The 14,807-nt window shown below is 40.3% G+C and overlaps 1 long non-coding RNA gene across 1 annotated transcript in view; it reads right to left on the reverse strand.

Annotated features, from left to right (window-relative positions):
- Nucleotides 1–14,496, reverse strand: part of LOC134928336 (uncharacterized) — an 85,536-nt gene extending 71,040 nt beyond the window's left edge. Inside the window, exon 1 of the long non-coding RNA XR_010177899.1 lies at nucleotides 14,330–14,496. This is a non-coding gene — a long non-coding RNA (uncharacterized LOC134928336). The remainder of the gene's footprint in view (nucleotides 1–14,329) is intronic.
- Between the last annotated feature and the right edge of the window lie 311 nt (nucleotides 14,497–14,807).

Raw genomic sequence — 14,807 nt, forward strand, 5'->3', positions numbered from 1 at the left:
CAACCTTTTGGCCTAAAAACAATATTGTGAGGTGTGCTGTGTTCAGAATAGACTGGAAATAAGTGAAAATTAATTTTATTGAGGTTAATAATACTGTGGGAACAAAACTACCCCCACATTCTGTGATTTTAGCTGTTTTTATGGGGGTTTTTTTCAAAAAACATTCAGATCCAAAACTAAAGCCAAAACCCAAAATGGTGGTTTTGGCAAAACCAATCCAGAACCAAAACACGAAAGGAAATCCAGATCCGAAACCTAAACACAAAACCCGAAAAGTGTCCGCCGCACATCTTTATTAATTAGTTAGACCTCTGTAAAGCACCTGTGTTTGCTGTGTGTGTAGGCCAGGTGGAAATTTGATATATATGTCCAGATAGACAGGCTAAAGTCTGTCTAGAAACACGGCACGTCACAAATTTTTATGAAAAAGATATTAACTATATAAACATGGTGATGAATTGAACTCTTAACTCTTACGCCAGCTGAGACATCCTTGCTGAATAAAGAACTATCCTTCGTACCAACAAACCATCATGACCCATTTGAGTGGCAGATGGACTTGCATCAAATGGGCCGTAAATTAAGGTTACAAGAATTTTACCAGAATAAAATGGAGAGTAACAGCAACGATGTACCTGATAAAGTAACAAGAAAATATATTAAATCTTCTTTTGATCCAGCCTCAAATAAATCCTCTTTAAAAACATATGTATGTTTAATGGACAAATCCATTAATAAATATACTCAAGCACCTGCACGTATCTATCCCAACCTTTCTAGAGAGGAATCCCTAGCTCTTAAGTCTTTGAGTCAAGATACAAGTATCACTATTAGACCAGCCGACAAAGGCGGTGGGGTCGTCCTGCAAGATTTGGACCAATTTAAGAAAGAAATACAGAGACAGTTGACAGATGGTACTACATATTTAAAACTAACCAATGACCCAACTTTGCGATTTCGTAATGAATTGGAGATTATAATACAGCAGACGGTGGCAGATTCATTGATCAGTAGCAAAACATTCAAAGCACTATTTCCCCAGTTTCCGATCATGCCATTACTGTATAAAGTGCCGTAAATTCATAAGGACACAGTAATTCCGGCTGGTCAACCTATAATTTCGTCAAGAGGTTCCCTCTATCAGCCTACAGCTGAATTTTTGGACATGTTTCTCCAACCTCTTGTAGTCACCCGTTCCACATATTTAAAAGATACAACTTAATTTTCCCACTTTTTGGAACAGTTCACTGATCTTAGTGATGACACCTTGCTATGCACTATGGATGTCACTTCATTGTATACATCCATCCCTCATTAGGAAGGAATTGAAGCAATTAAATATTTTTTGGAACATCTAGACCAACATTTTCATTTGGACATTCCCTTTTTTTTGCAGTTACTTCGTCAGGTTCTCACACATAATTATTTTCTTTACGATTGACAATATTATTAACAAACAGCAGGGTGTGCGATGGGAAGTAATGTAGCACTGGCATATGCTAACATATATATATTTCAGCAAGAACGTTTCTTTTTTCAAAAAACAGATTATTCTCAACATATTCTGTGGTATACTCGCTACATAGACGACTGCTTCATGTTGTGGAAAAGAGGGGTTTCACTTTTCAATCAGATGATGGAAGAAATAAATCATCTACCTTCCCTGATAACATTTACTTACCAGATCAGCCACACACATATCAATTTTCTGGATGTGTTAGTACAGAAACAACAAACTAGCCTCAAAACCTCAGTTTTTTATAAACCGACCTATCGGAACACCTTACTCGATTTCAGCAGCCACCATCCAAAGTCCCTAAAACAAGGTTTACCGTACTCTCAAATGTTGAGAGTAATGAGAATTACAAGTGATATCACAGAATTATCAGAAGCTCTGGACAAGGTAAAAATCAAGTTCTTGCAAAGAAGTCATTTATTGGAAGCGAACAAGAAGTTTGTTTTGGAAATCAATCGAACAGCATTATTACAGTCAAAACCTAAAACTGAGGATAAATCAAGATTCATTTGGACAACACAGTTTTCAACAGCTTGTCCAGTTATACCTATAGCCAGTAAAGCCTTGTGGCCGATAGTAAAGACAGACCCTAAGCTTCTCTCCTTTCATAACGTCAATCCTATGACATGTTATAAGAGAGGCCATAACCTGCTGGATCATCTGATTAAAGCGGATATCACACAATATAAACCATCATCGGGAATATGCTACCGCTGCCCGTCATGCATAACCTGCAATTATCTGATTACAGGATCATGCTTCAAGCATCCACATAGAGCTCGTTCTTTTGAGATACGCAATATCCTTACATGCACATCAGGAAATGTAATATATTACATAGTGTGTCCGTGTGGACTCTACTATGTAGAAATGACCAGCCGAATGGTTAAGGAACGGATGACTCTTCATCGTTCAGCCATTACTAAAGCCCTAGCAGGACAGGCAATGGACCAGACAGTAGTGAGGCACTTTTGCAAGACCAACCATACACTGGCTTCTTTACGATATCAAATTATTGATCAATTTTCACCGATGCCGCAAGGAGGAGACAAACAAGCAGCTCTACAGAAGTTGGAATCAATATGGATTTTTAAATTAAACACTATCCACCCACATGGATTAAATGACAAAAATAATTGGAATGTCCTCTGATTCTAACATATTTTCTCCCTATATATTTTTTATTATTTTTATTTTACTTTCTGTTGACTGTCTCACCCCTAGTCTTGTTGGTTTATATTAAGTATGAGAACTCAAGCCTATCTCTTACTTCGCATGATAATCTGAGTACATCTCATGAATATCGTTATTTGTTAGTAGGTTCTAATTTAGTAACCTATTAGAAATGAATACTTATATAATTTATCTAGTAGTGCATTTATTAGCACCAAGACTGATTATCAATGTTATCTGAGTGGCATTTATATAAGGAACGAATATATCATGCTCAGTAATAGATATAACAGGCATACTTTGGGCTTCACCTTACTTCTTCCCTTTTGTTTACAGCCTGTGCCCAGAGTGCCAGGCAGCATCTCTGGTTGCCGTGGAAACGGCCGAGCGGCGCCGTGATGATGTCAGCGTGGCCTCAACTTCCGGACATCGGAGCTCTTCCGCCCCTGCACTCCGGGACAGGTCTCATCACGGTGAGGGGTTATAAGGTAAGCAGCACATACTATTTAGTTTCAGTGGCTCTTAATTATGTGAGATCCTATATTTATTTTTTCCTGTTGCTCCTACTCCTTGGTCCTGAAGACTGGATCGGATATGACCCAGAAACGTGGACCTATACAAGGATTACTTAAGTCATGTGAGCTGTATATGTGATTTGGATCACCATGTTTATATAGTAAATATCTTTTCCCTAAAAAAATCCTGAAGTGCCGTGTTTCTAGACAGAATTCAGCTTGTCTAGCTGGACATATTCAAATTCAACAAGGGCACACAGGTAGCTGATTAATTATTGGAGTGCCGGATTGTGGGACTAATATCTATATATATATATATATATATATATATATATATATACAGTATATATATGTATTTATTTATTTATTTATGAATGAAGAAATTGGAGAGCGCACTCATGTGTGTAATAGAATCAATGCTTTTTACTAAGAATACTGCTCATGTACATCAAATTTAAAACACAGAAGTAGGCAATCACTTAGCCACTCCTTGAGACTGTCAGGACTTTAGTCTGCCTGGCTATCCTCTCACACCTTGTCTTGGACCTGGCGGGTGACATTACAACATCTATGTAGTTTATCCACGCCCAATGCATTTCGTCTAATATGGACTTCATCAGGGTGTGTGTTGTTAGTCTCCATACTTCTCACTTAATATACGGTTCACAAGCCCATGCCATTATCAACATTAATTGATGCATTTAACAGGTGGTCCAAAACTGATGTCTTCTTTATATTGCAATGCTAGGTGTTCACTACTTTCTATACACACAATTAGTATACTAAAGCAGGAGATTCACCTCTCCGGTCTGCAACACTGTGTGTGTGTGTGTGTGTGTGTGTGTGTGTGTGTGTGTGTGTGTGTTTGAATTAGCTTAAGTCCATATATTTTTTATATAGAGTGCTTTTCTCCTTTCCTTTTTTATTCAAAATTCAGAAAGTTTATATAAAAAAACAAAGAAAACCTGTAAATAATTTATAATATTTATCTTCCAAAGCAATCTAGCTCCTGTTGAGGATTCATTGTCAACAGTTGAAGAAACTACTGCACAAATGATTTTATATGTGTTATAGGCAATCAGCAACATGAAACGGTATAGAGTTGCACTCAAGAGGTTTAATGACATAAATGTAATGCGTGTTTCCACATCATTTCTCTTGCGGTACTCCTGCAAAAACATGCCAAACTCAATTGCCAGCTGTAGATAAACTTTTTCGTTTTAATTCTCCATCACAGGACCCAGAATACATTACATAATTAGTGAATACAATAAACAGATGACATACAGCAAAACTTAGTTCACACAGTGCAAAGATCATGTGTGTTTCTGTAGCTCACTGTAATTCATGCCTTTAGGAGCACTAAATGCTCTAGACCTTTATGAAAAACCTGGCGAGAATTTTTTTTTGTTAAATTTTCTAATTGAATTTTCAAGAATAAAATTTATAACTCTTTAATTTCCGCAGTGCAATCTACATACAGTATGAAAAAAAATATTCTGAAAAGTTTGAAATTCTCCAAATTTCAGTGAGAAGAAACTGCCCAATAACTTTGCAAAGTATATGCTGGAAGAAATCTACAATGAAACATTCTATAGCTGTAAAAATACTTTCTTAAACAATGTTTTTTTACTGGATCCAGTGATAAAGATTTGTTTATCTATTTTCCAAGTATCAGCCCAATATCATGGATTGTTCCTGGGAATTCATTCATCTCTAGGGTTTCTAGAATTGTAGTAGTCAATGAAAAAGTATTTACTAATATATTGGGCTTAAAATGTACTAGCTTGAAAAATCAATACATAAAGCATTGTTCCATGTTTGGAAGAATGCTACAGTATATTGCCTTGGCTTACCCTGTACAAGCAGATCTAACCTGCTACTTATAGCATCTATTATGATTCCTGTACCTAGAATCAGTCAATCAAAGAATAAGCAATAAATATGTAACTCTTAAAAATAAATAAAACCAACAAAAAGCGGAAAAAAATAAACAATAAACAATTTTTATAAATCATTGCAGTCAATTTGAGTTTTCTCATACTCTGTGTTGTGCAAAACCAATTAATATCAAGTAATCATTTTAAACATATTTATACAAATGTACAGTATATAAGACCCAATTTGGTGGTTGGATAAGTAAACTACGTTTTGCTTTCTATCTAATATACTCAGAATGTGCTTCGAACATTACAAAAAAATCTTTTTAGACACATAATTCAATAAAGCAAAACATATTCACCAAATGTACAGCTCTGGTGGATAGATATTGTGTACCCTAGGGAGAACCCATGTTGTGTTGTCGAAATATTTTCTGTGCATTACTTTGTAAGAAATAAACATCATTTTTCATTAAGCTTTTGGCTACATATACCACTGAAACCCTAGCAATCTCTTCCAATATGTTTCCTCTTTGAATATAATGCCCAAGTATGTCAAACAGACAGTCAACAGAAACCTCTATAGATTCATTAAAGCTAGCACATTGCATGCTCAATTGACAGTAAAGTGAATGCAGGTTTCCTTGTGCATTTTTGTGAGTTTAGCTGACAGTTTAGAGGCTTCAATTTACAATAATATACCCTTCTTCTATGTCACATTTCTCCCAATCTAAAACATGTTCAGAATTCTATAAGTCACATTACTTCTACATTGTAAAATCCCAAGTATTTCATGAGAATGACCTTGGAGTAATGTTTAAGATTTAAAAAAAAAACTCAATTTGCCTCAATTATTTGGGAAGGGGGTTTGCAAACTACAGTAAGATTAAATTATGAGATTTTCAATATAATCTAAGACAAGTCTCTATCATATATTGATTGCTGTCTGTTTCATAAAAAAAATTGAGAGCCTCATAATTACATTTTTTACATTCAAAGCCTCAAAAATGTGTGCTTGAGATAGGATGTGGGCACACTGGTTGTACAGCAAATTTTATTATGTGCCAAATTGGCTTTGTTTTCCTTGGTGCCCATGCTCTCCTCAGAAAACTACTTGAGTACTGTAACTTTTGTATAACTCTCTTTATGAAATTCAATTGTGGTGAATAGAGTTCCATATAAGAACAGACCATGTCACAGACGGTGAATGTACAGAAAATGTTCAATTTTGGCTGTTCTTCGCTATCTTACTGAATGCATGGGGCTCAAGTGATTATCAAATCATTGTGCTACTTTTTTTTGCATTTTGTGAATCTTCTTTACATAAATAAAACAACTGAGAGTAACAAAACTACGTATCAACTAATTTATTGATTTGAGTATTAAAACTAATTCCTGTAATATAATAATATTATTGCGTTTTGGCTATCACATCCCTTTCACCGCCCTTCTTAAAAGATCAGACCTTAATCTATAAGGTGACCTATGCAAAGAACTAAACTTACCCTGCTTTCATTCCCAGTCTAAAGTGGTCTCTCTCTTTGACTTTATAGTTTTCTGTAGGACACACTGATTGAGGATTAGCTCCAGATATCCCCCAATTAGTGTGTAGAGACATCCCACCACTGTATTTGGTGTCTGTAAAGCTGGGCATACACTATACAATTATCTGGCAGATCATCTGGACAAAATCTGCCATTCAGACAAATTGGTCAAACCATGGATATAACCAATTTGTATAAATGACAGTTTTTGCCCACTTTCCAGTGTTTGGGAGCAAATGGTCGATTGTCATTAACTATAATCCATTTCCATATTTTAATTCCAACCAGCAAGATCTGGCAGATGTTATGTCAGGTAATTGTATAGTGTATGCCCAGCTGTACAGACATCCACCAAGCAAGTGCTAGACCAGAAGGCCTGGCAGACTCTACATACTTGCAGCCTGCTATGGCCAGGAGACAGGCAGAACAGATGTTGCCCATTGGTTCTGGCAACAAAATGACAAAGATGTACTAGCCTGGATCAGGGACTGTTTGAGGTAGTTAATGTGAAAGGGGAGGCAAAAATGCAGAAGTGTCATGGCCTTTTTAGAGGCGGGTACAGTATCTGCCTTCAGCTGTTATCATGTACTTACAGAAACATGGCACCAGCATCGCTACTGCCATGGCAAGTCTGCGTAGCCATAGGTCAACCCTAGGAGTCAATGTTCTTCATTATTGCATTGGTGCTACGTCTGGGTATGCAATTGCGAAGGGCTTTGCAATGGCACTGGTGGGCGTCCATCTTCTTTCCTGGGCAGCAGCTTCACTTGCGATAATTAGCACTTCCGTAACCTAGAGTATCAGCAGACTGAGCATGTATAACGATCGCATGTGCCAAGCTGTCTTTGTTATTGTGCTGTCACTGAGATTTTTAATGCAGAGTGATTGACAGAAAGGACTATTTGGGGAGGTAACTGGCAGTAAACCTCCCCATTCCCCCACTTGCAGTGAACTACTAAATATCATTTGGATCAGTTCCTAAGTTAAATGTATTACTTCTCTAAGGAGTAATACCATCCCAACTTATGCCAAGTGTGGTAGTCATGGCTCATATTGAACAACTCTGAAATCCCTGGACAGAACTGATCAATTTTTCTTAAAAATTCTTTGCATATCCTCCCCACATTTCCCCTTTTCCTCTTTCTCTTCCACCTTTACCTCTGTCTTATTGAATATGTAACAAAATGATAATGGTTAACTCACTTTTTCCCTGCAATCGATCCAGTTGACGACATATCCTAGGGCCTTCAACCTTTCATTGCAAGATGGTTTTCTCATTTTACTGTGCTGTGTTTTTCCAATTTTCTTGTGTAATTGTTATAGGCTGTTACATTTTGCTTTACATTACCTGCTATTTTTTTTTATAAATAAAGAGTTGATAAATAAAGACAGTAACAGTAGACTAGCAAATATTTTTTCTATCTATCTATCTATCTATCTATCTATCTATCTATCTATCTATCTATCTATCTATCTATCTATCTATCTATCTCTGTCTGGTCTGTCTATGGGTGGAATTAAATTGTTTGAAAAGTCGGTTGGCTGCCTGTTTTTTCCTGTCTATTAGATAGGAAAAAAACAGACACCCAACTGATTTTTCAAACAATTGAATACCCCTCTATATGTCTGTCTGCCTGTCTGTCTATCTATCTATAAAGCTGAAGATTGTAATATATCTAATAAATGTGTAAGGTCTGTGTCTTCTCCAACATTCACATGCCCCAATGGTTCCCACTGCTATAAAGACGGGACAGACCTTAGTTTCACAGAAGCCAGGAGAAGAGGATGAACATGCAGTTGGGATCATAGTAAGTATCATGGCAGGATTGGGGCATGTTACAGAGTGTGGAGGCAGTGGTGTGACAGCAGTGCTGTGTGGGACTGAGCAGTGGAGGGTTTTATAGAGTAGAATATAGCACAGTAGACAGAGAGAGGGGCGTGGGACTGACAGGGCAGACATATCAGAACCTGGGTACACATTGAGCGATGCTAATGAAGAAAGGAATGATCATGTTCTGTCCTGTATTAGCATACTACAGGATGCTAGTGATATTGTCAGGTTTGATGTGCAGCACATCAATCCTGATGATGTCATTAGCAACCGAGGACACCCGCATATCGAGCATGTACACTGCTCAATATGCCCCATTGTGAGAAAAAATGTCAGTCCGAACTGTCAGATTAGACGACATCACTCAGGGTGTATCCAGCTTTAGAGAGCAGGTGGGATGAAGTGGGCGGCAGAGCAGGATAAAGCAACAGGCCGGCCAGACACTGAGGTGACCTTTCATATGCCAGGTACCTTTACTAGTTATCATGTAATTATGTCATCAAGTTGACACAAAGTGACAGTTGGTCTGAACACTGACCCCTCACACCAATGTCAGTGATATTACTTCCAGAGAGGGTACTTACAGCAACAGATCTCTGATATGTGTAGAGCATGGTTGCGGATTGCGGTGGAGGCACATTATAACTGTAAAATAAACTTAACAGGGTGGTTATGGATGGTGCCCCCTTTATTTTGGCACAAGGGGGGTTGCACATTTTGCATTGGCCTCAATATGGCCCTGCAGCATGATGGTACAGTGGTTAGCGTTGCACCTCCTAGCACTGTGCTTTAGTGTTGAACCCCAGCAGAGACCTATCTGTGTGGAATTTGTGTATTCTCTCTGTGTTTTCCACATGCATTCTGACAAAGTCCAAACACATTGGGGTATATTCAATTGAAGTCGAAACTGCCGTCTGAAAGACTGCAGTTGTCGACTTTTTCAGGTTGGAAGGGGTTCCGACCTATTCAATCCCTGCTTTTTAATCTGACAAGTCCGGGAATTCGACTTGTCGGCAAGCACGTGGATCGGCAGAATAGCTGCCGATCCACCTGCTTGTGTTGGAAACGGGTCCAAATCTGTTTCCGACCATCTCAATTCGACTTTAAAAAAAGTCGTATTGAGATGAAGGAGTTGAGAGGATGAGAAGGGGGAGACCAGTGGGAAGATGGGGGAGAGCAGCGGCTACAGCACAGCATATGCAGGAGGATGTGGCACTACCGCCACTCACGGCAGCGTCCACCCAGGTCCAGCAAGCAAGGTCTCGCTTGCTGGAGCCGGGTGGACGCTGCCATGAGGTCTGGCGGCGGTGCCACATCATCCTACAATGCTGCTGCAGTGCTGCTCTCCCCCGTCTCCCCGCTGGTCTCCCCCCTCTCATCCTCTCAACTCCCTCATCTCAATCCGACTTTTTTTAAAGTCGGATTGACATGGTCATTGAATAGCCCTTGTCGGATCCATTCTGACAAATGCATGTCGGAATGGATCCGACTTCAATTGAATATACTCCATTGTGGGAAGTAAATTGGTTCCTTACAAAATACACCCTAGTGTCTATGTAGAGTATGTGAGTTAGGGAATATAGGGAAGATATATCAAGCAGTGTAAAGTGTAGAGAACTGGATTAGTGGAGAAGTTTCCATAATAACCAATCAAATTCTACTTATCTTTTTAAAGAATGTACTTGATAAATGTTACCTCAATACTGACTGATTGCTATGGGCAATGGTGCTACTTCAGACCTGATCGCTGCTTGTGCGTTCAGATCTGAACTGCGCATGAGCAGGTGCCGCAGTGTGCATGTGCATGCCAGAGATACGATCGGCATCTCAGCCCAGCGACTGCCTCTGCCTGATTGACAGGCAGAGGCGTTCGCTGGGCAGGAGCCACCGTTTTGAGTGTGTGGTCTGGGCAAAGCAGGCGTGCCTGGGCCGTGCCCGGGCCGTGCGGGGGCTGGTCGTGGTGGCTGCATGATGTCACACGCATCTGCTGCAACCCAGGACGCGGCAAAAAGTTGCCTACCAGTGCAGCAATGCAGCACAGGTTGGGACTCACTCACCGTGCGATGTTTTCACACCCGTGCGGCAGGAGGAGGGCCAGACATGCGGGGCGGACTATTATTATTATTATTATTTGAAAATGCTATTTAGTTGATCCTCATTTGCCTCCAGCCAAGTAATCATGTGGCAATGACCATTGTAACCTTAACCTATTGCACTTTGTAAAGTTTTTGTTACACACGTAGAATTTTGTCACATCCTTTCTGTAAAAAGTGCACTTGGAAGGTGCAAAAGGCATTCTATTGGAGGTAGAGGTCAATTCTGTACCATCTCAGAGGTCATAGGTAAACAATTCCCATAGTCACATGACAGCTTGGCAACTCACAAAAACTGGGGAACATCGCTTGAATCTTCTTTAAATATCTCATTGCATGTTGGAGCATTATGTACTACAGACGTTATTCAGAAAGGAATTTCTTTACCTAATCAGCTAATTCTGTAGGCTCGAAAATGTCTCTCTAACAGGATGAAGTGCCTAAATATTAATGAAATTAAGAAGTGTTATGAATTAATTTTCTAAGGGCCTGATATAGGGCCTAATTCAGACCTGATCACAGCAGCAAACTTTTTCTCTAATGACCAAACCATGTGCACTGCAGGGGGGCAGATATAACATGTGCAGAGAGATTAGATTTGGGTGGGGTGTGTTCAAACTGAAATCTAAATTGCAGTGTAAAAAAAAAGCAGCTAGTATTTACCCTGCACAGAAACAATATAACCCACCCAAATCTAACTCTCTCTGCACATGTTATGTCTGCCCCACCTGCAGTGCACATGGTTTTGCCCATTAGAGAAAGATTTTGCTGCTGCGATCAGGTCTGAATTAGGCCTCTAGAGTAGTATGCGAACATGTTATCTTGTATCAGTGAAGTGCGGTCAGGTGAGGCATAGCCTCTCCTGTCATACTCCAGTTTAATCTAGAGCTTTGACTATAAAATTATATGAAAAATGCAATATCTTCTTTGTATTATTCTAATCATTTTTATAGTCAAAACTCTGGAGTATACTGGTCTATGACAGGGCCCTCATTCCGAGTTGATCGGTCGCAAGGCGAATTTAGCAGAGTTACACACGCTATGCCGCCGCCTACTGGGAGTGAATCTTAGCTTCTTAAAATTGCGACCGATGTATTCGCAATATTGCGATTACTAGCTACTTAGCAGTTTCAGAGTAGCTCCAGACTTACTCTGCCTGTGCGATCATTTCAGTGCTTGTCGTTCCTGGTTGACGTCACAAACACACCCAGCGTTCGCCCAGGCACTCCCACCGTTTCCCCGGCCACTCCTGCGTTTTTTCCGGAAACGGTAGCGTTTTCAGCCACACGCCCCTGAAACGCCGTGTTTCCGCCCAGTAACACCCATTTCCTGTCAATCACATTACGATCGCCGGAGCGAAGAAAAAGCCGTGAGTAAAATTACTTTCTTCATAGTAAAGTTACTTGGCGCAGTCGCAGTGCGAACATTGCGCATGCGTACTAAGCGGATTTTCACTGCGATGCGATGAAAAATACCGAGCGAACAACTCGGAATGAGGGCCTATGACAGGTGAGGCACTGTCTCACCTGCCTTACCTGACCACACATCTCTGATCAAAACTTACCAAAGTTCCAGCAGTTTATAATGCAGCACCTTTGTATGATGCCCACATGAACCCTTGGGCTCATATATTGGGGGGTAATTCCAAGTTGATCGCAGCAGGATTTTTGTTAGCAATTGGGCAAAACCATGTGCACTGCAGGGGAGGCAGATATAACATGTGCAGAGAGAGTTAGATTTGGGTGGGGTGTGTTCAGTCTGCAATCTAATTTGCAGTGTAAAAATAAAGCAGCCAGTATTTACCCTGCACAGAAATAAAATAACTACCCAAATCTAACTCTCTCTGCACATGTTATATCTGCCTCCCCTGCAGTGCACATGGTTTTGCCCAATTGCTATCAAAAATCCTGCTGCGATCAACTTGGAATTACCCCCATTATGTGTAAATCTGGCTCTGGTACTAGCCAGTGCCTCCTAAGCCATTTACCTCACCGCATGTCACTGGCTTGCGTACTATTTTGATGTCAGTAGATCAGCACATACTTAGGATCTTTACTGCACATTCATTAGTTTTCTAGATTCCTAAATCCACAGCCTGACATATTGCACTCTTTTCCTGGGAGTGCCAAGACAAGGGACTGCATCTTGGCTAATGTTTTTGCAGAGTGTTCGGATGCTGCAGCGGATCACAGAAGGAGGCAGAAGGCATCTATTTACATAAGACACATCCAGCGGTATTTGCATATTTTCACATTCCTGCTGTGTCCAAAGGAGTGTTTATTTTTACAAGGATTTTAAATATAGTTTAGTCTTAGTCACTTACTTTAAATTGTAGTTGGTTTAAAGTCACATTTTATTCTCTATTTTTAGCTTTGTTTTAGTCATGATTTAGTCAGTGGATCTCAGTTTTCATTTTAGTCTAATGTAGTCTAATTTGTGTCATAAAATAATCTATCAATTACTTTTAGTTAAAATTAAATACAGATGTCGGAATCCCGACACCCAGAGAAATACCGGCGGTTGGTAAACCAATCACTGGTATTTCCCTGGTTGTCGAAATCCCGCCCACCGCCCAGAATCCCCACTCAGGTAGTGGTCCATGCCACCACCCGATAGGGAATATAACTCTGTGATGAAGCGCCGGGATCCCGACAGCTGGGATATCATACTGATCCCCTCTCTAGTAACAGAAGGTAGTCATGCTCTGTTACCTACAGTAGTTTATAATAAAAGTACACACATAACCTCAAAGAACCAAAAAGAGCTCAAGGTTAACCTTTGCTGTGAAAAATCTCTGTGGATATGTGTAAAATAATTTCTTACTGGCTTATACCACTTTCACACTGCCAATGCCGGATCCCACCCAGGAATTGGAAACGGGTCCTTCCCGGGTGGGATCCGGCATTGGCAGCTGCTGCAGGCTTCCCCGACCCTGCAATATGCCGGGCGGGTTGCCATAGTAGCCGGGGTCGAAGCTGGCGGCGGGGGCGGAGGTGGCGCTGGGAGATGAGATCATCTCCGCGCCGCCTCTTCCTGCTGTAGTAAACGGGTCCCGGGACGCATCGACCCGGGAGCCCGTTTACGCAGCCACTGACCCGGTATTCAACCCAGGTATAACACTGCTTTATTTCCGGGTTGAATTGCAGGGTCAGGCGATCCCCGCGATTTCGGCTATGCCCCTTTTACACCGCACACCGACCCGTGTCGACCTGGCAATATGCCGGGTCGATACCGGGTTATTTGTGCGGTGTGAAATGGGTATTAATGGGTTCCCAAAAAATAAAGAACCATAGAAGGCAAGCTAAACATTTGTTTAATTCATTTGTATAAATATTTACATATTTATTGTATGCAAACATATTGATCCCAATTAAGGGTGGGTCTCTGGGAACATGGCGCCTGTGTCTTGTTCCTGGTGGCATTTGTTCTGCATAAACGAATCACTGGGAAAATAGCGCTGCGCCATTTTCCCAGTGATTTCTGTCCATTGCGCCAGCTGCCATGGGACTTTGGAGGGTTAAATATATTTATAAGGGTGCAGTGTGTGCCCTCTTGGCCCCAGGAGCCCATGTGCATCACCCACCTTGCACCCATTGATGATAGCTTCATTTATTAAGCAGTTGTTTTTCAGAAACATCAATTTTCATTGATTTTTCTTTGTCAGTAACAAAACGATAATGTTTTTAAAGACAAAACCTATAATGTTATCTCCCCCTCTGAAATGGTACAGTACCTCTTCCATTTGGCATTTCACCCATACCTCTTATTGCTTCTTACCTTAGCAAGCTGAAGGTGGTGACTCCCCTCTCCGGAGTGGGAGTGTAGGTCTTAACTTTGACATTGTTGAAAACAACCACAGATTTGGAAGCTCAGCAGTTGGTAGCCTTAGTGGTAAGAAGCTGCCTGCTGCTTCTCCCCCATGTCACCAGCAAGTATTTCTTGGGGCAACTTGGAACATTAAAAAACTTGATGAGGGAAACTATGTTATTCATTCAGGGTTGAGCACATTCATAAATAATAGTCCTGAATGCAAGCAGCAAAGACAGTACACTTACAGTATTTAGGCCTTAACATAAAATAAAAATACAAAATAGAGATAGAATTGCCAGTATAGTCATAATTTATAAGTATATGAGGCAGCGGGGATATATTGATAGTCAATCTTAGTTTTTACATGCTGTATCACAGCAGAACTTTAGATATAAATATATTCTAGGTTATACATATGAATTATGCTTCATTTATCTACTTTGTT

This window comes from Pseudophryne corroboree, chromosome 5 (assembly GCF_028390025.1).
Source record: "Pseudophryne corroboree isolate aPseCor3 chromosome 5, aPseCor3.hap2, whole genome shotgun sequence".
Taxonomy (NCBI): domain Eukaryota; kingdom Metazoa; phylum Chordata; class Amphibia; order Anura; family Myobatrachidae; genus Pseudophryne; species Pseudophryne corroboree.